Raw genomic sequence first — 24,814 nt, 5'->3', positions numbered from 1 at the left:
AAGCGTTCTCCAGTTCTTTCTGACACCAATTACATGGTGTTTTTTCTATATTCAGTTCTGACACCAACTCTGTCAGTTCTCTGGGTTCCAACTGTATGCCCAGTAATGCCATTCAGTTCTCATACCAACCACCAGAAATTAGTGTCAGACTTTATACATTTAAGGGTCCATTCCCAAGAGACTGTCCTTACTTCAGACACCAGTTACAAATGGGGTACCAGATTACATACTGTTCTATCTGACTTGACAAATTTAGGGGTCCCTATGATCCACTCCCCCAGGTTTAATAATTCAGTAGGACAATTCACAGAACTTGGGAACATGCTTTATGTTTACCTGTTTATTATAAAGGATAGTCAGGAATAGCCATATGAAAGAGATGCATAGGGCAAGGTAAGGGGGTGCCCGGAGCTTCCATGCCGTATCTTGGCATACCACCTTCCCAGTTATCGGTGTGCTCACCAACCCGGAAACTCCTTGAACCTCAACATTTAGGGGTTTTTATTGGAAGTTTCATTACCTAACCATGATTGATTAAATCACTGGCCATTAGTGCTTAGACTCAATATCTAGCCCCTCTCCCCTCTTCCTATATGGGGATGGGGGAAGGATTGGGAGGGAAGAACTGAAAGTTCCAAATCTCTAGTCATGGTTTGATCTTTCTGATGACCAGCTGCCATCCTGAAACTATGTAGGGGTCCCCAAGTACCAGTCATCTCATTAGCATTCAGAAGGCAGTCTATCACTCAGGAGAGTCTGAGAGTTTTAGGAACTATGTGATAGGAACCAGGGACAAAGACTGAATGATATTTTTTATTATACCACAAGTACTTACAGATGAACTGTGCTATAAAAGTAGATAATGAGCAGAGCTGATCTAGACATGAGATGTCATGGAAGATTTCTTCAAAGTGTTAGTTAGCTGCCCCCTAAGCAAAAAAAGAAGATAGAGTTTAAGCACAAGGATAGGCAGGAGGAGAAATATGCCAGGCAGAGGGAACAGTATATAGAATAAACAAAGCACCTCTGCAGGAACTAGACACTGAGTATGATTGGATCCAGAGGGTGAAAGAATGGTATTATATGAAATTAGTAAGTAAACAGGGACCATACTAATTATTTTTATGTTTGTGCTAAAGAAACAAGACATTGAAGGGCTTTAAAGAAGAATATATGATCAAAATAGTAGTTTTTTTTTAAAGAATAGTGCTTTTAAAAGAACTGCAGTACAGAAAATGAATTGAAAGGAAAACAAGAATAGGTGAATGTAGGGAGACCCAAGAATATTGAAATTATTTTGTGGAAAGAAATAGTAACTTGTACTAGAATGGTGGAAGTTGGAATGGAGAAGAGAACCATATGTGAGATGTGTTTGAGATGAGTACAAACATCAAAATAATTAATATGGTCCCTGTCTACCTCGCTAGCTTCATCTCATACTGCTCTTTCACCTTCTAGATGCAGTTATGCTCAACTTTTAATTCTATATTATTTTCTGCTTTACAACAGGTAACCTATATTTGAGAGGTAGAATTAATAGGACTTGGGATAATTAAATTGGTTGGTGATGAAGGGAAGACAGAGAGAAGAGTCAAAGATAGTACCCAGATTTCTTATTTGAACAACCAAATGGATGGTGGTACCATTTACTGAGATAGAAAGCAATAAATAAAGAACATACCTGAGGGTAAGACAGGAGTTAGAGATGTCTTCTGGATATACAGATCAAGATGTTCAATATGTTTCTGGATTGAAAATTTATTAGTCATCCAGTGCTTCCTTGTTCGCACTGGAAAGGAAAATCAGGAAAGGAAAGGAAAATCAGGTCCTGTGATTTCTAACATCTTTCCAAGCTGAATTCAAATGCAGATGTGGGAACCTTTATTTATGTAGACACCTAAGGCTTTGCATTTCGGTGTACTTCAGTTTTTTTCCCTCTTTCAGGTATATTCTGTTCATAAACAGATTGTGACTGAATGCATATTATCAATTAATTTTTTTTTCTTTCTTTCTAGATAGTCCCCAGAGGCTAAAATATGCCTTTTTTTCCTTTTTAAAAAATAGTTGTGTATGCAGTTATATATTTTAATACATAATTTACAAACAGTAAATTCACTTCTGCAAGTTTTGACAACCTCCTTTACAATCAAGACATAGAACAATATTACCACGTCCCTCAAAAGTCCCCCATAGCTCTTTGTAGTCAACCTCTCTTTTCACCCTCCAACCCCTGGCAACCACTGATCCATTGGGAGTCATTTAATACCAGGTGAGATAAAGATTGAAGTTCTTTCTTTTGAATGAAGGTATCCATTGAATTGCCTTTGTACCTTAATCAAAACCCAGTTGACCTTGTATATGTAGGTTTATTTCTAGACTTTCTATTCTATTCCATTGATCTCTATATCTGTCCTTGCTCCAAGACTGTGTCTTTATAATAAATCTGGATCAGATTGTGTGAGGCCTTCAAGTTTGTTCTTCTTTCTAACATTTGGCTATTCTTCTTGCTTTTCCATATAAAGTAAAAAATCACCTTGTCAGTTTCTCTCCAAGATATTCATGCTGGGATTTTATTAGGATTGTGTTGACTATGTAGATAAATTGGGGGAGAGTTGACATCTTAATGATATTGAGTCCAATCCATTAACATGGTATAGCTCCAATTTATTTAAATTTTCCTTGATTTATTTCATCAATGTTTTGTAGTTTTTGGCATATAAATCTGGCATATGTTTTATAAGGTTCATGGGGAGGGAGAAGGGAGGAGGGTTCAGGATGGGGAACACATGTATACCTGTGGTGGATTCATTTTGATATTTGGCAAAACTAATACAATTATGTAAAGTTTAAAAATTAAATAAAATTTTAAAAAAAAGAAAGGAAAAAGTTCAAAGAGCTAAAGCAATTTTAAAAAGGAATAAAGTAGGAGGAATTCCTTCCTGACATGAAGATCTTGTACGTAGCCACAATAATGTAGACTGTATGGTATTGGCTTTGTTACAAATGGGATTTAAAAAAAATTATTTTCTTACTTGGAAATTAAGAGCTTTAAAAATTTTAATTTGTCATAGATATCTTGTAAAATGTAATAAAAGTAAATGTTAGAAAACAAAACAAAAAGTATTTAATGACTTGATAATACATATTTTACTGTTTTATATTTCAATTTCTAATTGTTCATTGCCAAAATATAGAAATACAATTTATTTTGCATATTGACTTTGTATCTAGTGACCAGTGGCCTTACTAAGCTTACTTATGAGTACTTTTTTGTATATTTTTTGGTATTATCTACATAATCATATCAAATGCAAATAATGACTGTTGTATTTGTTTGTTTCCAGTGTTATTTCTTTTTCTTGCCCTATTGCATTGGCCTCTAGAACACAATTGAATAACAATGGTGAGAATCACAATTGAATAACAATGGTGAGAATAGACATCCTTGTCTTGTTACTGATTGTAGGGGGAAGTATTCATTTTTCATTATTCAATATAATGTTAACTGTAGGCTTTTGGTATGTAACCTTTGTATCATGTTTAGGATGTTCCCTTTTACTCCATGTTCTGTTGAGAATTTGTTCCAAGAATGGATGTTGAATTTTGAAGACATTTGTACTACATTGGTTGCCGTGTTCCCATATCCGCACACCCCACACAAGAAAGTAATCTGTTTCATTGACTTTCCTCTTGCCTGCTCTCAGAACATTGAGAGAAGGGAAATTATTTTGAAATTGGATCTGTATGTCAAAGGAAGCTTCATTTCTGAGGCTATCCTATTCTGCAGGGCAGAGGAAATGAGTCCAACCTTTTCATTTCTTTAGGAAACTCCAGTGGGATTACTGATCATCGTCTTGAAAATCTGTTTGATGCTTCCTAATTAATAAAGGAAAATAGAAGGAGAACTATTTTGAATTCCTTATATTTTCTAGCTGTCTGTCTCCTTTGGTTTTCTTAGTAAGATTTTGTAAAAGGATCTAGTGGGTTGGTAATGGAAGGAAACAGAAGATGAAATTTATCAAATATATGCTTTAGATATGAATATGATAATCTTCACAACAACTTTAGCTGAAGGAACTGTATGTAGCTCAGAGAAGGAGGACCAGTATTTGAAATCAAGTTTTTTAAATCATCATCACTCTGTTTTCCTTCTTCCTAACTGTTCTCTTTTTAGTATTCTGACTTTATTGAAATCTGGTAAAGGTTATTTTTAAAGTTCAGTTTAGTTGCTTAGTTGTGTCTGACTATTTGCAACCCCATGGAATGCAGGATGTCAGGCTTCCCTGTCCATCCCCAACTCCCAGAGCGTACGCAGTCAGACTTGTGTCCATCAAGTCGGTGATGTCATCCAACCATCTCATCCTGTCTTCCCCTTCTCCCTCCACCTTCAGTCTTTCCCAGCATCAGGGTATTTTCCGATGAGTCTGTTCTTCACATCAGGTGGCCAAAGGATTGGAATTTCGCTTCAGCATCAGTCCTTCCAATGAATTGATTTCCTTTAGGATTGACTGGTTGGATCTTGCAGTCCATGGGACTCTCAAGAGTCTTCTCTTGAGAAGTTCACTGTTCAAAAGCATCAATTCTTCGGTGCTCAGCTTTCTTTATAGTCCAACTCTCACACCCATACATGACTACTGGAAAAACCATAGCTTTGATTGGATGGACCTTTGTTGGCAAAGTAATGTCTCTGCTTTTTAATATGCTGTCTAGGTTGGTCATAGCTTTTCTTCCAAGGAGCAAGTGTCTTTTAATTTCATGGCTGCAGTCACCATCTGCAGTGATGTTGGAGCTCCCAAAAATAAAGTCTCGCACTGTTTCCATTGTTTCTCTTTCTATTTGCCATAAAGTGATGGGAACAGATGCCATGATCTTAGTTTTATGAATGTTGAGTTTTAAGCCAACTTTTTCACTCTCCTGTTTCACTTTCATCAAGAGTCTCTAGTTCTTCTTCACTTTCTGCCGTTAAGGGTGGTGTCATCTGCATATCTGAGGTTATTGATAATTCTCCTGGCAGTCTTGATATTCACCTTACGCTTCATGCAGCCTGGCATTTCACATGATGTACTCTGCATGTAAGTTCAATAAGTAGAGTAACAATATACGGCCTTGACCTACTCCTTTCCCGATTTGGAACCAGTCTGTTCTTCCGTGTTCGTTTCTAACTGTTGCTTCTTGATCTGCATACAGATTTCTCAGGAGGGTAGGTGAAGTGGTCTGATACTCCCATCACTTTAAGAATTTTCCACAGTTTGTTGTTCTCCACACAGTCAAAGGCTTTGGCGTAGTCAATAAGGCAGAAGTAGATGTCCTTCTGGAACTCTCTCGCTTTTTTGATGATCCAACGAATGTTGGCAATTTGATCTCTGGTTCCTCTGCCTTTTCTAAACCCAGCTTGAACATCTGGAAGTTCATGGTTCATGTATTGTTGAAGCCTGGCTTGGAGAATTTTGAGCATTACTTTGCTAGCGTGTGAGATGAATGCAATTGTGTGGTAGTTTGGACATTCTTTGGCACTGCCTTTCTTTTTTAAAGTACAATGATACTATGTTGACTGTGCTAACTTGAGATTTCTTACCATTGTATGAACCATTCACATTTTTAATTGTAAGAAAATTTTAAATGAAGATACTAATTCTATACATGATGGTTTTTATTAAGCTTAATTTCATGAGAGTTCTACTTTGCTCTTTCTAATTTCCTTCAAAAATCTGTCACCCTTGGTTATTAAGTTCCTAATCTGTGCATGGAGAGAAACAGAGGTGTGTGTCCCAGTGACTCCAAAATCAAGCTGAGACTGCCAGTCAGCTTCCACCTGTTGCTTTCTATCCTCAGTAAATAACTGAATACATTTGAAACTTTTCACTGCCTTTGTAATATGATCCTTCTGTCAAATAGCTTTTTATTTCATCCTTTTCCAAGACTTGAGATGATTGACTTTTTACTTCTTCAGTTACTGACTCTTATTCAACAGGATACAAGTGACCCTCAGACCTGTGGTTTTCTTGGATAAAATCTTTTTTCTTGCCTCTTTCATTTCTGTTTTTCACAACTGATCAATATATATCAGCCATAACTCTGACATGTCAATTTTCTCCCAACAGTTCTACACAGGCATGATTGGATTTATTCTCCCAGAAAGTCTGCTTTCCTCTATAACAAGTTTTTTATTCTTTGCCAGGAAATGTAACAGAAATGACTCAGATATCTTTCTTTCTTCCCTTATTATCACTCCCTCTCCCCTTAGGTTTACAGTAGGCCAATCGGGATATAGGTCCAAAGAATAGACCTTGCAAGTTGAATTTTCTGTTTTGTATCCTCATATATAACTCACAGATAAAATACGTTTGAGAAACTAATTTCAACTGAAATACTCATCCTGCTTTTATCTTAGATTATTCTTTTATTAAATTTAGAGTAGCAAATAACCACCTGTATTGGCACTGATTAGCATTAGAAGAAATTAACTTACTATTATTCATTTTAAAAATAATAATTCTTGGCCAGCAGGCAGCTTAATATAAATTCAAAGAAATATAATGAAAAATGTACTAGATTTTAGTTTTAACATTAATTAACAGGGCAGAAAGTGAAGAGGAACTAAAAAGCCTCTTGATGAAAGTGAAAGTGGAGAGTGAAAAAGTTGGCTTAAAGCGCAACATTCAGAAAACAAAGATCATGGCATCCGGTCCCATCACTTCATGGGAAATAGATGGGGAAACAGTGGAAACAGTGTCAGACTTTATTTTTGGGGCTCCAACATCACTGCAGATGGTGACTGCAGCCATGAAATTAAAAGACGCTTACTCCTTGGAAAGTTATGACCAACCTAGATAGCATATTCAAAAGCAGAGACATTACTTTGCCAACAAAGGTCTGTCTTGTCAAGGCTATGGTTTTTCCTGTGGTCATGTATGGATGTGAGAGTTGGACTATGAAGAAGGCTGAGCGTCGAAGAATTGATGCTTTTGAACTGTGGTGTTGGAGAAGACTCTTGAGAGTCCCTTGGACTGCAAGGAGATCCAACCAGTCCATTCTGAAGGAGATCAGCCCTGGGATTTCTTTGGAAGGAATGATGCTAACGGTGAAACTCCAGTACTTTGGCCACCTTATGCAAAGAGTTGACTCATTGGAAAAGACTCTGATGCTGGGAAGGATTGGGGGCAGGAGGAGAAGGGGATGACAGAGGATGAGATGGCTGGATGGTATCACTGACTCGATGGACGTGAGTCTGAGTGAACCCCGGGAGTTGGTGATGGATAGGGAGGCCTGGCGTGCTGTGATTCATGGGGTCACAAAAGTCGGACACGACTGAGCAACTGAACTGAACTGAACTGAAAGCTCTTGACAGCTGGCAATAAGCTAACACATTATTATGTGCCAGAAATATTCCAATTGTTATTTCTCTTAAAACTTAAAAAACTGAGAGCACACACAAAAAAGAAAGCTACAGGTCAATGTCACTGATGAACATAGATGCAAAAATCCTCAACAAAATTTTAGCAAACAGAATTCAGCAACACATCAAAAAGCTTACACACCATGATCAAGTAGGGTTTATTCCAGGGATGCAAGAATTCTTCAATATATGCAAATAAGTCAATATGATGCACCATATTAACAAATTGAAAGATTAAAAGCCATATAATCTCAATAGATGCAGGAAAAGCCTTTGACAAAATTCAGCACCCATTTATGATTAAAACTCTTTAAAAAATGGACATATAAGGAACCTACCTCAACATAGTAAAGGCCATATATGACAAGCCTAGAGCAAACATTATTCTCAATGGTGAAAAACTGAAAGCATTCCCCCTAAGATCAGGAATAAGACAAGGGTGTCCACTTTCACCACTATTATTCAATATAGTTCTGGAAGTCCTAGCAACAGCAATCAAAGAAGAAAAATAAACGGAATCCAGATCAGAAAAGAAGAAGAAAAGCTCTGTTTGCAGATGACATGATACTGAACATAGAAAACACTAAAGATAGTATCCAAAATTACTAGAGCTAATCAGTGAATTTAGCAAAGCTTCAGGATACAGAATCAATACACAGAAATCATTTGCATTTCTATATACTAGCAATGAAAAATCAGAGAAATTAGGGAATCAGTCCCATTCACCATTGCAACAAAAAGAATTAAATATCTAGGAATAAATGTACCTAAGTAGACAAAAGAATGGTACACAGAAAATTATAAGACACTGATGAAAGAAATCAAAAATGACATAAACAGATGGAAAGATATTCCATATTCCTGGGTAGTAAGAATCAATATTGTGAAAATGACTATATTACCAAATGCAATCTACAGATTCAGTGCAATCCCTATCAAATCACCAATGGCATTTTTCACAGAACTAGAACAAAAAATTTCACAATTCATATGGAAACACAAAAGACCCTGAATAACCAAAGCAGTCTTGAGATGGAAGAGTGGAGCTGGAGGAATCAACCTTCCTGATTTCAGATTATACTACAAAGCTACAGTCATCAAGACAGTATGGTCTTGATGGAACAACCAGAAATAAACCCATGCACCTATGGGTACCTTATTTTGACCAAGAAGGCAAGAATATCAATGGTGCAGAGATAGCCACTTCAATAAATGGTGCTGGGAAAACTAGACAACTACATGTAAAAGAATGAAATTAGAACACTTCCTAACACCATACACAAAGAGAAACTCAGAAAGGATTAAAGACCTAAACGTAAGACCAGAAACTATAAAACTTATAGAGGAAAACATAGGCAGAACACTCGAGGACATAAATCAAAGCAAGATCCTCTATGACCCATCTCCTAGAGTAATGGAAATAAAACAAAAATAAACAAGTGGGACCCGATTAAACTTAAAAGCTTTTTCACAGCAAAGGAAACTACAAACAAGGTGAAAAGACAACCCTCACAATGGGAGAAAATAGTAGCAAATGAAACAACTGACAAAGGATTAATTTCCAAAATATACAAGCAGCTCATACAACTCAATGCCAGAAAAACAAACAACCCAATCCAAAAGTGACCTAAAAAAAGACCTAAACAGACATTTCTCCAAAGAAGACATACAGATGGCTAACAAACACATGAAAAGATGCTCAGTATTGCTCATTATTAGATAAATGCAAATCAAAACTGCAACGAGATGTTACCTCACACCAGTCAGAATGGCTATCATCAAAAAGTCTACAAACAATAAATTCTGGAGAGGGTGTGGAGAAAAGGGAACCCTCTTGCACTGTTGGTGGGAATGTAAATTGATACAGCCACTATAGAAGACAGTGTGGAAATTCCTTTAAAAACTGGGAATAAAACCACCATATGACCCAGCAATCCCACTCATAGGCATATACCTAGGAGGAAACCAAAATGGAAAAAGATGCATGTATCCCATTGTTCATTGCAGCACTATTGACAATAGCAAGAACATGGAAGCAACCTAAATATCCATAGACAGATAAATGGATACAGAAGTTGTGGTACATATACCCAATGGAATATTACTCAGCCATAAAAAGGAATCATTTGAGTCAGTTCTAATGAGGTGGATGAACCTAGAGTCTATTACACAGAGTAAAGTAAGTCAGAAAGATAAATACCGTATTCTAATTTATGCATACGAAATCTAGAAAAATGATACTGAAGAATTTATTTACAGGGCAGCAACAGAGAAACAGACATAGAGAATAGACTTATAGACATTGTGAGAGGGGAGGAGAGGGTGAGATGTATGGGAAGAGTAACATGGAAACTTACATTACCATATGTAAAGTAGATAGCCAACAGAAATCTGCTGTATGGCTCTGAAAACTCAAACAGGGGCTCTGTGTCAACCTAGAGGGGTGGAATGGGGAGGGGAATGGAAAGGAATTTCAAAAGGGAGGAGATATATGTATAACTATGGCTGATTCAGAGAAGGCAGTGGCACCCCACTCCAGTACTCCTGGAAAATCCCATGGGCAGAGGAGCCTGGTAGGCTGCAGTCCATGGGGTCGCTAAGAGTCTTGACGCGACTGAGCGACTTCACTTTCACTTTTTACTTTCACGCATTGGAGAAGGACATGGCAACCCACTCCAGTGTTCTTGCCTGGAGAATCCCAGGGATGGGGGAGCCTGGTGGGCTGCCGTCTATGGGGTCGCACAGAGTCGGACACGACTGAAGTGACTTAGCAGCAGCATGGCTGATTCATGTTGAGGTTTGACAGAAAACAGCAAAATTCTGTAAAGCAATTATCCTTCAATAAAAAATTAATTTAAAAATAATAAATTTTTTAAAAAACAAGAGCATTTGGAGACTAATTAGAAAGTCTTATTATGTATAGCTTGATATCTTTTTCAGATTTGGATATATCATCCCTTTTCAGTAAATGACCAGATACAGCAGTCAAATATCAGAGTTTTTTGTTTTTTCCGGTAAGAGATAAATATGCAAAGAAGAAGGGGATTGAAAATAAACATATAGATGCCTAGTCATCCTTAACAATCGCAGGAGAGAATGAGAAGAATGAAGCTGATACTTTCCCTGGTACTTGGAGTTTGTTTTATTTCTTGGTTTTTAGAATTGTATAAGAAAATGTTTGATTTTGGGGGATAAATCTACACATAATGTCAGATGGAAGTATTTACAACTTTGAAGAAATTATTCAGTAAGTGACATTTGTTAATGCTCACTGGTCATAATTTTCTGTTAACCATTGTACATTGTTTATTTATCCCACTATAAATTGGAGATTTGTTTTACATGCTATTTAATGAAATAGGAAAACTGGTATTAAGGCCCTGTTTTCATTTCTCTGTTTTCACAGAATGTTAGCTCACTGTTATGTTAGATTCAAATGAAATTCTAAAAAGTGAATTTTGAAGATAGAAGCATTTCTCAAAAGAGTACCTTCTAAATTAAACTTACAGATGAAATGAATATTAATATGTCTCAGAGGTACAGAGAGGTGATAAATAATCCTAATATAAATGCATCTTTTTGAGGAGACTTATGCTCATTTTCCAATATTCTTGTTATTATATACTAGTATTAAGTGATTCATTACTTCAGCTCATATATAATGTATACCTTGTTATTCATTTGCTCAGTTGTGTCTTGCTATGGACTACAGCACACCAGGCTTCCCTGTCCTTCACTATCTCCTGGAGTATGCTCAAACTCATGTCCATTGAGTCAGTGATGCAATCCAACTATCTCATCCTCTGTTGTCCGCATCTTCTCTTGCCCTCAATCTTTCCTAGCATTAGGGTCTTTTCCAGTGAGTCGGTTCTTCGTGTAAGGTGCCCAGGGTATTAGAGCTTCAGCTTCAGCATTAGTTCTTCCAAGGAGTATTCAGGGTTGATTTCCTTGCTATCCAAGGGTCTGTTAAGAGTCTTCTCCAATGCCACAGTTCAAAAGCATCAATTGTTTGGCACTCAGCCTCCTTTATGGTCCATCTCACATCCGTACATGACTACTGGAAAAACCAAAGCTTTGACCAGATGGACCTTTGTGGGCAAAGTGATGTCTGTGCTTTTTAATATGCGGCCTAGGCTGGTCATAGCTTTTTTTCCAAGGAGCAAGCATCTTTTATTTCATGGCTGCAGTCACCGTCTTCAGTGATTTTGGAGCCCAAGAAAATAGTTTGTCACTGTTTCCCATTGTTTCCCTTTCTATTTGCCTTAAAGTGATGGGACCGGATGCCATGATCTTAGTCTTTTGAATGTTGAGTTTTAAGCCAACTTTTCACTCTCCTCTTTTACCTTCATCAGGAGGATCTTTACTGCCTCCTCATTTTGTGCCATAAGGTGTCATCTGCTTATCTGAAGTTATGGATATGTCTTCCAGCAGTCTTGATTCCAGATTGATCTTCATCCAGCCCAGCATTTCCCATGATGTACTCTACATATAAGTTAAATAAGCAGGGTGACAATATACAGCCTTGATATACTACTTTCTCAATTTTGAACCAGTCTGTTGTTCTATGTCTGGTTCTAATTGTTGCTTCTTGACCTGCATACGGATTTCTCAGGAGGCATGTAAACTGGTCTGGTATTCCTATCTCTTGAAGAATTTTCCACAGTTTGTTGTGATCCACACAGTCAAAGGCTTTAGCATAGTCAGTGAAGCAAAAGTAGATGTTTTTCTGGAATTCCATTGCTTTTTCTTTGATCCAGCAAATGTTGGCAATTTGATCTCTGATTCCTCTGCCCTTTCCAAATCCAGCTTGTACATCTGGAAGTTCTTGGTTCACATACTTTGAAGCCTAGCTTGAAGGATTTTGAACATTACCTTCCTAGTATGTGAAATGAGCACAATTGTGTGGTAGTTTGAACATGCTTTGACATAGTGGAATTGGAATGAAAACTGACGTCTTCCAGTCCTGTGGCCACCATTGAGTGCTTCTCTTTAACAGCATCATCTTTTAGGACTTGAAATAGCTCAGCTGAAATTCCATCACCTCCACTAGCTTTGTTTGTAGTAATGCTTCCTAAGGCCTACTTGATTTCATACTTGAGGATGTCTGGCTCTAGGTCAGTGACCACACCATCATGATTATCTGGGTTATCGAGACCTTTTTTGTACAATTCTATGTATTCTTGCCACCTCTTTTTGATATCTTCTGGTTCTGTTAGATCCATACCGTTTCTATCCTTTATTTTGTCCATCTTTGCATGAAATGTTCCCTTGGTGTCTCTGATTTTCTTGATGAGATCTCTAGTTTTTTCCATTCTATTGTTTTCCTGTATTTCTTTGCGTTGTTCACTTAAAAAGGCTTTCTTATCTCTCCTTGCTATTCTTTGGAACTCTGCATTCAAATGGGTATATCTTTCCTTTTCTCCTTTGCCTTTCACTTTTCTTTTCTCAGCTGTTTGTAAGGCCTCCTCAGACAACCATTTTGCCTTGTTGAATCCCTTTTTCTTGGGGATGGTTTTGGTCACCACCTCGTGTACAGTGTTAAAACCCTCCATCCATAGTTCTTCAGTAGCATATTGGGCACCTACCCACCTGGGGAGTTCATCTGTCAGTGTCCTATCTTTTTGCCTTTTCATACTGTTCATGGAGTTCTTAAGGCAAGAATACTGAAGTCGTTTGCCATTCCCTTCTCCAGTGGACCACATTTTGTCAGAAATCTCCACCATGACCCATTCGTCTTGGGTGGCCCTACACGGCATGGCTTAGTTTCATTGAGTTAGACAAAGCTGTGGTCCCTGTGATCAGATTGACTAGTTTTCTGTGATTATGGTTTCAGTCTGTCTGCCCTCTGAGGCCCTTTCTCAGTGCCTACCGTCTTAGTGGGGTTTCTCTTACCTTGGACATGGGGTATCTCTTCACAGCTGCTCCAGCAAGCGCAGCCACTGCTCCTTAGTTTGGATATGGGGTATCTCTCCATGGCTGCCACTCCTGACCTTGGATGTGGGGTATTTCCCCTTGGCCGCTTGCTGCTCCAGCGCCACGCAGACGCCACTCAGGCGTCAGCAGTATGTGAACTGTGAACTTCCAGTTGTTCAAGCTGGATTTAGAAAAGGCAGAAGAACCAGAGATCAAATTGCCAACAACTGCTGGATCATCAAAAAAACAAGAGAGTTCCAGAAAAACATCTATTTCTTCTTTATTGACTATGCCAAAGCCTTTGACTGTGTGGATCACAAGAAACTGTGGAAAATTCTGAAAGAGATGGGAATACCAGACCACCTGACCTGCCTCTTGAGAAACCTGTATGCAGGTCAGGAAGCAACAGAACTGGACATGGGACAGTGGACTGGTTCCAAATCAGGAAAGGAGTACGTCAAGGCTGTATATTGTGACCCTGCTTATCTAACTTATATGCAGAGTACATCATGCGAAACGCTGGGCTGGATGAAGCACAAGCTGAAATCAAGATTGCCGGGAGAATACAGTATACTAACGCATATATATGGAATTTAGAAAGATGGTAACAAGATTGCCGGGAGAAATATCAATAACCTCAGATATGCAGGTGACACCACCCTTATGGCAGAAAGTGAAGAAGAACTAAAGAGCCTCTTGATGAAAGTGAAAGAGGAGAGTGGAAAAGTTGGCTTAAAGCTCAACATTCAGAAAACGAAGATCATGGCATCTGGTCCCATCACTTCATGGGAAGTAGATGGGGAAACAGTGGAAACAGTAGCAGACTTTATTTTGGGGGCTCCAAAATCACTGCAGATGGTGACTGCAGCTGAGAAATTAAAAGATGCTTACTTCTTAGAAGGAAAGTTATGACCAACCTAGACAGCATATTAAAAAGCAGAGATATTACTTTGCCACCTAAGGTCCATCTAGTCGAGGCTATGGTTTTTACATTAGTCATGTATGGATGTGAGAGCCAGACTATAAAGAAAGCTGAGCACCGAAGAATTGATGCTTTTGAATTGTGGTGTTGGAGAAGACTCTTGAGAGTCCCTTGGACTGCAAGGAGATCCAACCAGTCCATCCTAAAGGAAATCAGTCCTGCATATTCATTGGAAGGACTGATGCTGAAGCTGAAACTCCAATACTTTGGCCACCTGATGCAAATAACTGACACATTGGAAAAGACCCTGATGCTGGGAAAGATTGAAGGCAGGAGGGGAAGGGAATGACAGACGATGAGATGGATGGCATCACTGACTCAATGGACATGAGTTGGTGATGGACAGAGAGGCCTGGCGTGCTGCAGTCCTTGGGGTCACAAAGAGTCAGACACTCCTGATAATTGGTGGTCAGAAAATATCTGTCTGCAGAGGTAAGAAGGGTTCAGCCCTGGAAGAACATTCAAGGCAAAAGATAACAGCAGGCAAAAAGGAACAGAGGAGGAAGTAACTTGTTCAAGGAACTGAAAAAGATCAGTCTGGAACATAGTGATAAAGGGGAACATGGCAAAGAATGAGGTTTAAGAGGTAGGGAGGGCCGGATCCTTATTAGCTTGTAAGATTCTGGTAAAGAGTTTAGTTTATATTCTTACAGTAAGAGTAAGAAGAGTTTAAAACAAGGGAATTGATACTATCCATTGATTGTGATTGTGGAAAATGTGTAGACAGCCACACCACTATTACCATCCCAAGTTTTCACCTCTTTGCCAGAGCAGTGTAACAATCAGATTTTTAAGGTTCTATAAATTTTTTCACTTTCCTTTGATCCAGAAAAAGCTTGAAGAGGAAGACAATAGTACCAAAAAAAGTGTTTCCAGTCTTTACACAGAACTAAAGTTTTACTGGAAATATAGGCAAATGGTATAAAAAGTTTTGTTGTCCAATAAAATGTGAAAAAGTGTTCAACTTTACCAATGATCAAAGCGATACCAGTTAAAACAGCAATATGATACCACTTTTTAAAATGTATTAAACTTTCAAATTTTTAAAAATACATATTAAACTGGCATATTTTAAAAGTACTAATGCATTTATGATGGGGATGTGAGGAGACAGACTAGTGGGAATGCATATTTGTACAAGTCCACAGTCTCTTACCCAAATCCTTTTAGCCAGATATGTCTCATAATTCACAATTTTTTTGTTTTTTTAAGAATGGTAATACAGAGACTTCCATTTCACTAGGAGTCTTTTGTGAAAATGGTCAAAATATATAAAGCAGTGATTCTCAAGACATTGGACCTCAAGCAGTGAAGGATAATGACCCCTGAGAGACAATTAACAAATTATATAAATCCTAGCATTACCGCCTAACGTACTCCTGGAGGAAAGTTTCCAAGCCATTGCACAGGGAGGGAGAACCGAGGCAGAGTTCATCAGGGTCTCTGAGTTGAGACAGAGCAGGGAGTCCAAGGAAGACAGGTGGCTAGAGTTCACAGGACAGACCATTGGACGGAAAAGAGCCACACAAAGGGCTCCGGAGAGCTGTAGAAGGCAACCTTGCATTGAATACTGACCCATTAGTGTGTGGGGAAATGACTCAAGGCCAGAAAAAGAAGTACCCAAAATATTAGGGGTAGCAGTGCCTCAGATTCATTGAGAGCCAGAAATATTGCAAACCTGGAAAGCATAATAACTCACAGGGCAGCACTGAGAGTACTAAGTAAGGTTTTGACCCCAGTATTTTGGGGAAATTTAACCCTAGATTAACTGCTGTTTTGATCCCACCTAGCAAAACTTAAAAGCAGAATCTAAAACAATCAAATTATTTCCATGTAGTTTAACAACATCACAGAACAAAGTTCAATAATATGTTAAGGATTATAAAAGTATCTAACTGAACAAAGTAGAATTCACAGTGCCTGGGATTTGATAAAAAATTACAAGGCATGCAAGAAAGCAGGAAAATACGTCATAAAAAGGATAAAAAAATCAATTACATGACATTCTGGAAAAGGCAAAACTATGGAGACAGTAAAAAGATCAGTGTTTATTTGCGGGGAGAAGAAAGGGAAGGATGAATAAATGGAACAGAATTTTTAGGGCAGTGAAAATACTCTGTATGATACTGTAAAGATGGATATGTGTCTTTACATGTTTGTTCAACTCCACAGAATATGCAGTGCCAAGAGTGAGCCCTAATGTAAACTGTGGACTTTGGATGGAGGTAATGTGTCCATGTAACACATCACCAGTTACAACAGATGCACCTCTCTGGTGGGAGATGTTGGTAACAGGGCAAACTCTGCATCTGTGGGAGTATGGCATATACATAGTTTCTCTGTACTTTCCTCTCAGTTTTGCTATGAACCTAAAACTGCTATTAAAAAATTGTCTTAAGAAAACAGTCCATTGAAACAGACCCAGAAATGGCGCATATGCTAGGATTAGTAGACAAGAACAGCTATTATAATTGTATTCCATATGTTGAAGAAGCTAGAGGAAAGATTGAACATGTTAGAGAGATGGAAGTTATGAAGAGCCAGTCAAACATCTGGAGATTAAACCTTGAATGTATGAGATGAACACACTAGATGGAATTAACAGCATAATGAGCATTGCAGAATGATTAGTGAACTTGACTTTATAACTGTAGAAACTATCCTGAATCAAATACACACTGAAAAGAAACAGATAACTATGGATTATAGAACTGCTTGAACAGGCAAAATACAAATGTCATTGGAGTTCTGAAAGAAGTAGGGGCAGGGATAGTACAGAAAAAAATGTTTGTAGAAATGTAATGTTGTTGTTCAGTCACCCAGTGGTGCCCGACTCTGCAGCCCCAGGGACTGCAGCACACCAGGCCTCCATGTCCCTCACCATTTCCCAGAGTTTGCCCAAGTTCATGTTCATTGTGTAGGTGGTGCTGTCCACCCATCTCATCTTCTGATGCCCTCTTCTCCTGCCCTCAATCTTTCCCAGCATCAGGGACTTTACCAATGAGTCCTCTGTTTGCATCAGATGACCAGAATACTGGAGATTCAGCTTCAGCATCAGTCCTTCCAGTGAATATTCAGGTTGATCTCCATTAAGATTGACTGGTTTGATCCCCTTGCTGTCCAAGGGACTTTCAGGAGTCTTCTCCAGCACCACAGTTCAAAGGCATGTATTCATTTGGCATTCTGCCTTCTTTATGGTGCAGGTCTCACAACCGTACATGACCACTGGGAAGACCATAGCCTTGACTATATGGACCTCTGTTGGCAGAGTAATGTCTCTGCTTTTCAACACACGTCTAGGTTTGTCATTGCTTTCCTGCCCAGAGCAATCATCTTCTGATTTCATGGCTTCAGTCACCATCCGCAGTGATTTTGGAGCCAACAAGAGGAAATCTGTCACTGCTTCCACCTTTTCCCCTTCTATTTGTCATGTAGTAATGGGGCCGGATGCCATGATCTTAGTTTTTTAATATTTAGTTTTAAGCTGGCTCTTTCACTATCCTCTTTCACCATCATCAAGAGGCTCTTTAGTTCCTCTTTGCATTCTGCCGTTAGAGTGGTATCATCCACTTATCTGAGGTTGTTGATGCTTCTCCTGCCTGTCTTGATTCTGGCTTGTAATCATCCAGCCTGGCATTTCTCATAATGTGCTCAGCGTATAGGTTAAACAAACGGGGTGATAGCAGACAGCCCTGTTGTACTCCTTTCTCAGTCTTGAATCAATCAGTTGTTCCCACACAGGGTCCTAACTGTTGCCTCTTGACCCCCATACAGGTTTCTCAGAAATGTAACACAGAGTCCCAGTCCCAATAATGGCCTGTATTGGACAACTCTTCTGCCAGTAGCAATTCTATAGACAAAGTATTGTTTGGAGAGCAACCAGAAGTAGGCAGAAACTGTAGGAACAAAAACCTTAAAAGAGGGATGCAAACTAAAGGCGCTTTGCTTGACTAGCCTTTTTCCCTTTAAAGCTTATCTCATTTTGCCTTGGAGAACTGGAGGAAAAGAGCTTAAGAAAGTGGTATTGTTATTGAGATGAAACAAGAGTTCAGGACTACCAAATCAGCTGTAAATTGAGAGAGGACATCTCAGAAAGAAGGGAGCCAGGAAAGAGGGATCCCCAAACTCTTGCGAGTTCCCAAGTTGCACATATACAAACAGTGCTTCAAGAAACCAGACAGAAAGTAGCATCAGGAGGCCTAAAGCACTGAGCAGAGATAGCAGCAGCTGCATAGTACTCAATTTGAGTGCGAGCTTTGACAAATTTGAGGGATTGATAAATACCTCAGATTTTGTATTGAAACAGTAGAAGGACCATGCCTTAGGACTAAATGCCATACTAAGACTAAGGGCAAAAGCGAAATGAATCCTTCCTCACAAAGTTAAAGCCCAAACTGTCATACGATCAATTGGAAGAAGGAAAAGGTAACCTAAAATCAAAAGAAAAAACATCAATGGTAGTAAATCTGTGGATGACCTAGATATTTGAATTAGCAGTCAAAGACTTTAAAATAGAAATTATAAATCAGTTAAAGGATTTAGAGGAAAACATTAGCACAGTGATTGAATACATAGGGAAATCTTAGCAGATAAATGGAAGCTATAAAATAAAGCCAAATGTAAATTCTGGAGCTAAAAAAGCTGAGATGAAAATTTCATTAGATATCAGCAGCCTTTTTAACAAATGTTATCTATAATTTGAAGACAGTTCAATAGAAATCATCTTGAAGCACAGAGACTAAAAGATTAAAAATAAAGAGTACTTGGTAACCTGTGAAATGATATCAAAAAGTCTTATATATATATCTCTCACTGGCATTCTCAAAAGCAAGGAGAGATAAGTAGGGGGGTAGAACTGAAAATTTCCTACATTTGATGAAAAACATTAACCCATATGTCCAAAAACTTAGCAAACTGCTAGTGGGATAAGTACAAAGAAAACCACACTCAGACACATCACTGTCAAACTGCTAAAACCAAAGATAAAGAGGAAATCTTAAAAGCAGCCAAAGATAAGACAGTGATACAACAATAACTGACTTTCCTATAAAGGTGGTGGGAATGGAAGGCTGGAGGACAAGAAAATGGCATCTTTATAAAGTACTAAAGAAAAGTAATAAACGATGCTTATGTTGTATGTTATGTTACATTCCCAGTGGGGTCTAGGGCAGCATCCCATAATCAAATCCTTATGTGGGATAAAGACCATAAATAGCTTCACTTCAGGTCAGGTTTTGATGTCAGATAATTTTTGGTGCCAAAAGTTTTTAAAAAGAAATACTTTTGAATTCAGAGCTTTTTGGATTTTAGAATTATGATAAAGTTTCTGGATCTATCTGCTTCTCAAGAGGAAAACTGGCAGTTTTTATTTATAAATGTCTACATCCTTCCCAGGTGGTTCAGTGGGTAAAGAATCAGCCTGCAGTGCTAGAGACGCAGGAAACATGGGTTCAATCCTTGGGTCGGAAAGATCCCCTGGAGGAGGGCATGGCAACACACTCCAGTATTCTTGCCTGGAGAATCCCGTGGACAAAGGAGCCTGGCAGGTTACAGTCCATAGGATCACAAAGAGTCAGACACGACTGAAGCAACTGAGCACGCACACACACACATCCTTAGAAGCAGGAACTTAATCTGGGCAATGAAAGTAACACATGAAGAGTGTATGCCAAGTGTTACACAAGGATGTTTATGACAGCATTTTTAAAATAATTTTTAAAAATTGAAAGCAACCTAATGTTCTAATAGCCTCCTGATACTTGGTTAGATTACTTCCCTGGTGACTTAGAGGGTAAAGCGTCCGCCTGCAATGCGGGAGACCCAAGTTCAATCCCTGAAACGGGAAGATTCCCTGGAGAAGGAAATGGCAACCCCCTCCAGTATTCTTGCCTGGAAAATCCCATGGATGGAGGAGCCTGGGAGGCTGCAGTCCATGGGGTTGCAAAGAGTCAGACATGATTGAGCAACTTCACTTTCCTTTTCCTTTCCTATCTATGTAATGAATGGACTGCTTTATAGCCATGAAGAAACATGTTGTCAAAGAATATTGACATGGTGGAATAAACAGTCTCAAGATGTTACATGAAAAGATCACAAAACAGTATGATTCCAAATGTTAATAGTAGTTATTGCTGTGTGGTTGTCTCGTCATCTTTATTTGCTTTATTTCACTCTTGTATTCCTTAATTTCCACCTATGAACATGTATTCCTTTGGTAATTAGAAAAATCAGGGCTAGTTTTTGAAAAAGCAAGGCAATAAGATATTCCTATTGCTATTTAACTTCAGTTTGCTTCTCTAAGTTGGGAATCTTTTTATTAACAAAGATTACAAAAGTGTAGCATTATTAAGGCCTTGGCACAGTATATCATCCATATCCCCAGGTATAGTGTCTACACACCTGGATTTGAAGTGTCTTTTAAGCTGCATTGCCTGAGGCATTTCCAGAAGGAATCCTGTTAAATGAGAAATAAAACCTTTCATAAGTGATTCTAGACCATTTCTGTTGCCACTTCAAACACTCTGACTTAATCTTCAGAGAACCGCTTTCTCAGATAAATTGTCCAGCACCACATCTAGTTCTTGGCTTGTTTTAAAAAGTCTGCAGATCCTTTTATGAGGTCATTTTTTAAAGCTTAAATATCTACTTTGCTTTGAAAATCTATTTTCTCCCTTTTCAGAAAGAGCATACCAGGAGTTAAAATTGGATCACATTTAGCAAGCTACATCATACATCTGGAGTAAATTCCAGAGTATTAATGTCATGATATGTTAAAGCAAAGACTTTCAAGTCTAATTTTTGCAGACCTACTAAATCTTAAAGGACAGTCTGGGTAGCCAACAGTTTTGATCCCTGAGTTGAGGTATATTTTCTAAAGTTATTCTGAAAGTCAGAGGGGAAAGGCAGAAAAGACTGCGTTATGGTCCTGTTTGAATAGCTTGATGCCACAGTTAGAGGAAATGTCTGTATCACCTTTTAGTGTAGGCTCTTAGAATTAAACCGTCGGAACAGGCTTGAGAAGTTGAGCCCAGTTGCTTTCCCAGTGCTTCTATCTCTTCTGCATCATTCTAGACAGATAGTATCTAGTATCTATTGAACTACTTATAATAATTATTTTTTCTTATAGGTTAATAAGTTGATATTCTGATTTCATATCTTAGTCTCTGTATACTTAATATTTGCTAGAATTCACTGCTGAAACTATGTGAACTTGGAGTTTTCTTTGTGTAAAGATTTGATAACAAATTTAGCTTCTTTAACAAATGTAGGACTATTCATATTTTGTTTTATCTTGGGTCCAGTTTTATATGTTGCTTTTAAGGAGTGTATCCTTTTCATTTATCAAATTTTTGGTATAAAGTTGTTCTTAATAGGCTCCTATTGCCTCTTAAAACATCTGTGAGTAATGTGGCGCAGAGTAATAATTTCCTTTTCATTGCTAATATTGGTAACTTATATTCTGTTTTTCTCAATCAACCTAAATAGCAATTTATTGATTTTGTTATTTTCAAAAAACCAGTGTTGGCTTTGTTAATTTTCTCTGTTGTTTTGTTTGATTTCTATTGCATTGATTTCTGCCTATTATTACCTTCCTTAGTTTGCTTTTACTTTGATCTTCTTTTTCTAGCTTCTTAAATTGGAAGTTTCTTTATTTTAAACCTTTGTTTTCCAGAATAGCATAAAAAGCTATAAATGTCTTTCTGAACACTCTTTTTACTGTACTCTGCAAATTTCCTTAAATGTTTTATTGAGGTACAGTTGATATAAATTGTACTTGAAGTATACAAATTTAACATATGTATATGTGTATGAATTCATCAACACACTCAAGATACTGACCCTATCCATCACCTGCAAAAATGTACTCAGCCCCTCTCTTCTGATCCAGAGAAATCACCAATTGACTTTCTGTCACAGTACATTGATTTGCATCTTCTAGTTGCTGTGTGCATGCTCAGTCGTGTCTGACTTTGCGATCCCAGGGCTACAGTCCATGTAGCCCCCCAGGCTCCTCTGTCCATGGGATTTCCCAGGCAAGAGTACTGGAGTAGGTTGCCATGCCCTCCCCCAGGGGATCTTTCTGACCCAGGGATCAAACCCACATCTCCTGTGGCTCCTTCATTGGCAGGCAAATTCTTTACCACTGAGCCATTTGAGAGGTCTTGCATTTTCTAGAATTTTAGATAAATGAAACTAAAATACGTATGCTTTTTTGGTCTGGGTTCTTCACTCAGTGAAGTTATTTGAGATGCATCCACATTGTTGTATCGAGAGTCCATTCCTTTTTACTGGTGAGTAATATTATATCTTATCAGTTCAGTTAAGTTCAGTTGCTCAGTCGTGTCCAACTCTACGACTCCATGAACCTTAGCACACCAGGCCTCCCTGTCCATCACCAACTCCCGGAGTCCACCCAAACCCATGTCCATTGAGTCAGTGATGCCATCCAATCATCTCATTCTCTGTCGTCCCCTTCTCCTCCTGCCTTCAGTCTTTCCCAGCATCAGGGTCTTTTCAAATGAGTCAGCTCTTTGCATCAGGTAGCTAAAGTATTGGAGTTTCAGCTTCAACATCAGTCCTTCCAGTGAACACCTAGGACTGATCTCCTTTAGGATGGACTGGTTGGATCTCCTTGCAGTCCAAGGGACTCTCTGGATATTCCATAATTTGTTTATTATTCCACCTGTTGATAGACATTTGGGCAGTTTTAGTGTATGGCTCCTATAGATAAAGCTTTTATGAAAATTTATGTAAAAAATTTTTGTTTCAACATATATTTTTATTTCTCTTGAGTGATACCTCAGAACAGAGTGGCTGACTCATATGAAAAATGTATGTTTATCATTTTAAGAAACTGCCTAACTGTTCTCCAAAGTGATTGTAGCATTTCACTCTCCTGCCAGAAGTTATGAGGGTTCCAGTTCCTCCACATCTTGATATAGTCAGTCTTTCTAATATTGGCTACTCTAATAGGTGTGCAGTGGTATCTCATTATGTTTTTAATTTGCATTCTGTGAATGACTAATGACATAGAGCGTCTTTTCATGTGTTTGTTTATCGTCTTTGGGGAAATGTCTATTCAAGTCCTTTGCCCGTTTTTTAATTGAGTGGTATGTCCTGTTGTTGAGTTTAGAAGTTCTTTATATAGTCTGGGTATTAACCCTTATCACGGGTGTCATTTGCAAATACTTTCTTCAATCTCTGAGCTGCCTTTTTATGCTATTTACAGTGTCCATTTGTCCATGAAAGTTTTTAATTTTGATGAAGTCCAATTTGTCTCTTTGTTGTTGTTGCTGCTGCTTGTGCCTTTGCTGTCACATCCAAGAAATCTAAATCCTAAGTCATGGAACTTCTCCCCCTATATTTTTTTTTCTAAGAGTTTCATAGTGTTACCTCTGGCATTTAGGTCTTTGATCCATTTTGAGGTAATTTTTGATATATATGATAGACTGTAAGTCTAGCTCCATTCTTTTGCTTGTGGCTCTCCAGTTCTCCCACCACCATTTGGTCTAAATGACTGTCTCTTCCACATTAAATGGTCTTACTTAGCACCCTTGTTGAAAATCATTTGACCATATACACCATTTACAGGATTTATTTCCAGTCTATTTTATTCTATTCTATAATTCCTCCTTTATGCCAGTTAGCACACTGTTTCTTTGGGAGGGGAGGTATTTATTGAAGTATAGTTGATTTACAGTATTGTTGTAAATTATAATATTACAACAATATATAAACGATAATTTATATAAATATTGTAAACATTACAATGCTGTTGTGAAAAAGTTTTAGGTGTACAACATAGTGATTGTTTTGTATATGTGTGTACACACACATATATTTCAATTAAGGTTATTGCAAGAAATAACCTATAGTTATTCTTAGGTTAAGAATATATTGGATATAGTTCCCTGTGTTATACATTAAATCATTGTCGTTTATCTATTTTATACATAGTGGTATGTATCTGTTTGAAGAAGGTAATGGCAGTTCACTCCAGCACTCTTGCCTGGAAAATCCCATGGACGGAGGAGCCTGATAGGCTACAGTCCATGGGGTCACAAAGAGTCGGACACAACTTCACTTTCACTTTCATGTATCTGTTAATCTTATACTCCTAATTTATCCCTACCCCCTACTTTCTTCTTTGGTAACCATAAGTTTGTTTTTCTTTGTCTGTGAGACTATTTTTGCTTTGTAAATAAATTCATTTGTGTTATTTTTAGGTTCTACGTATAAGTGATACTATATAATATTTGTTTTTCTTTGTCTTTCTCTGACTTCACTCAGTATTTCTAGGTCCTTCCATGTTGCTTCAGATGACAATGTTTCATTTTTTTTGATGGCTGAGTTTTATACACACATACAGACACACACTCCACATCTTCTTTATCCATTCATCTGTTGATAGACATTTAAGTTGCTTCCACGTCTTGGCTACTGTAAATAGTGCTGCTGTTAATGTTGGAGTGCACATACCTTTTTGAATTAAAGTTTTTTCCAGTATATACCAGGAGTAGGAT

General features: G+C 38.1%; 1 protein-coding gene across 7 annotated transcripts in view; it reads left to right on the top strand.

The window, feature by feature from the left end:
• The window catches only part of VPS8 (VPS8 subunit of CORVET complex), a 291,235-nt gene that overhangs the window by 219,594 nt on the left and 46,827 nt on the right, over positions 1-24,814 (top strand). The window lies entirely within an intron of this gene.

The sequence above is a fragment of the Bos javanicus genome, chromosome 1, assembly GCF_032452875.1.
Source record: "Bos javanicus breed banteng chromosome 1, ARS-OSU_banteng_1.0, whole genome shotgun sequence".
Classification (NCBI taxonomy): domain Eukaryota; kingdom Metazoa; phylum Chordata; class Mammalia; order Artiodactyla; family Bovidae; genus Bos; species Bos javanicus.
The sequence above is the reverse complement of the archived record's forward strand: the minus strand, read 5'-3'. Positions and strand labels throughout refer to the sequence as shown.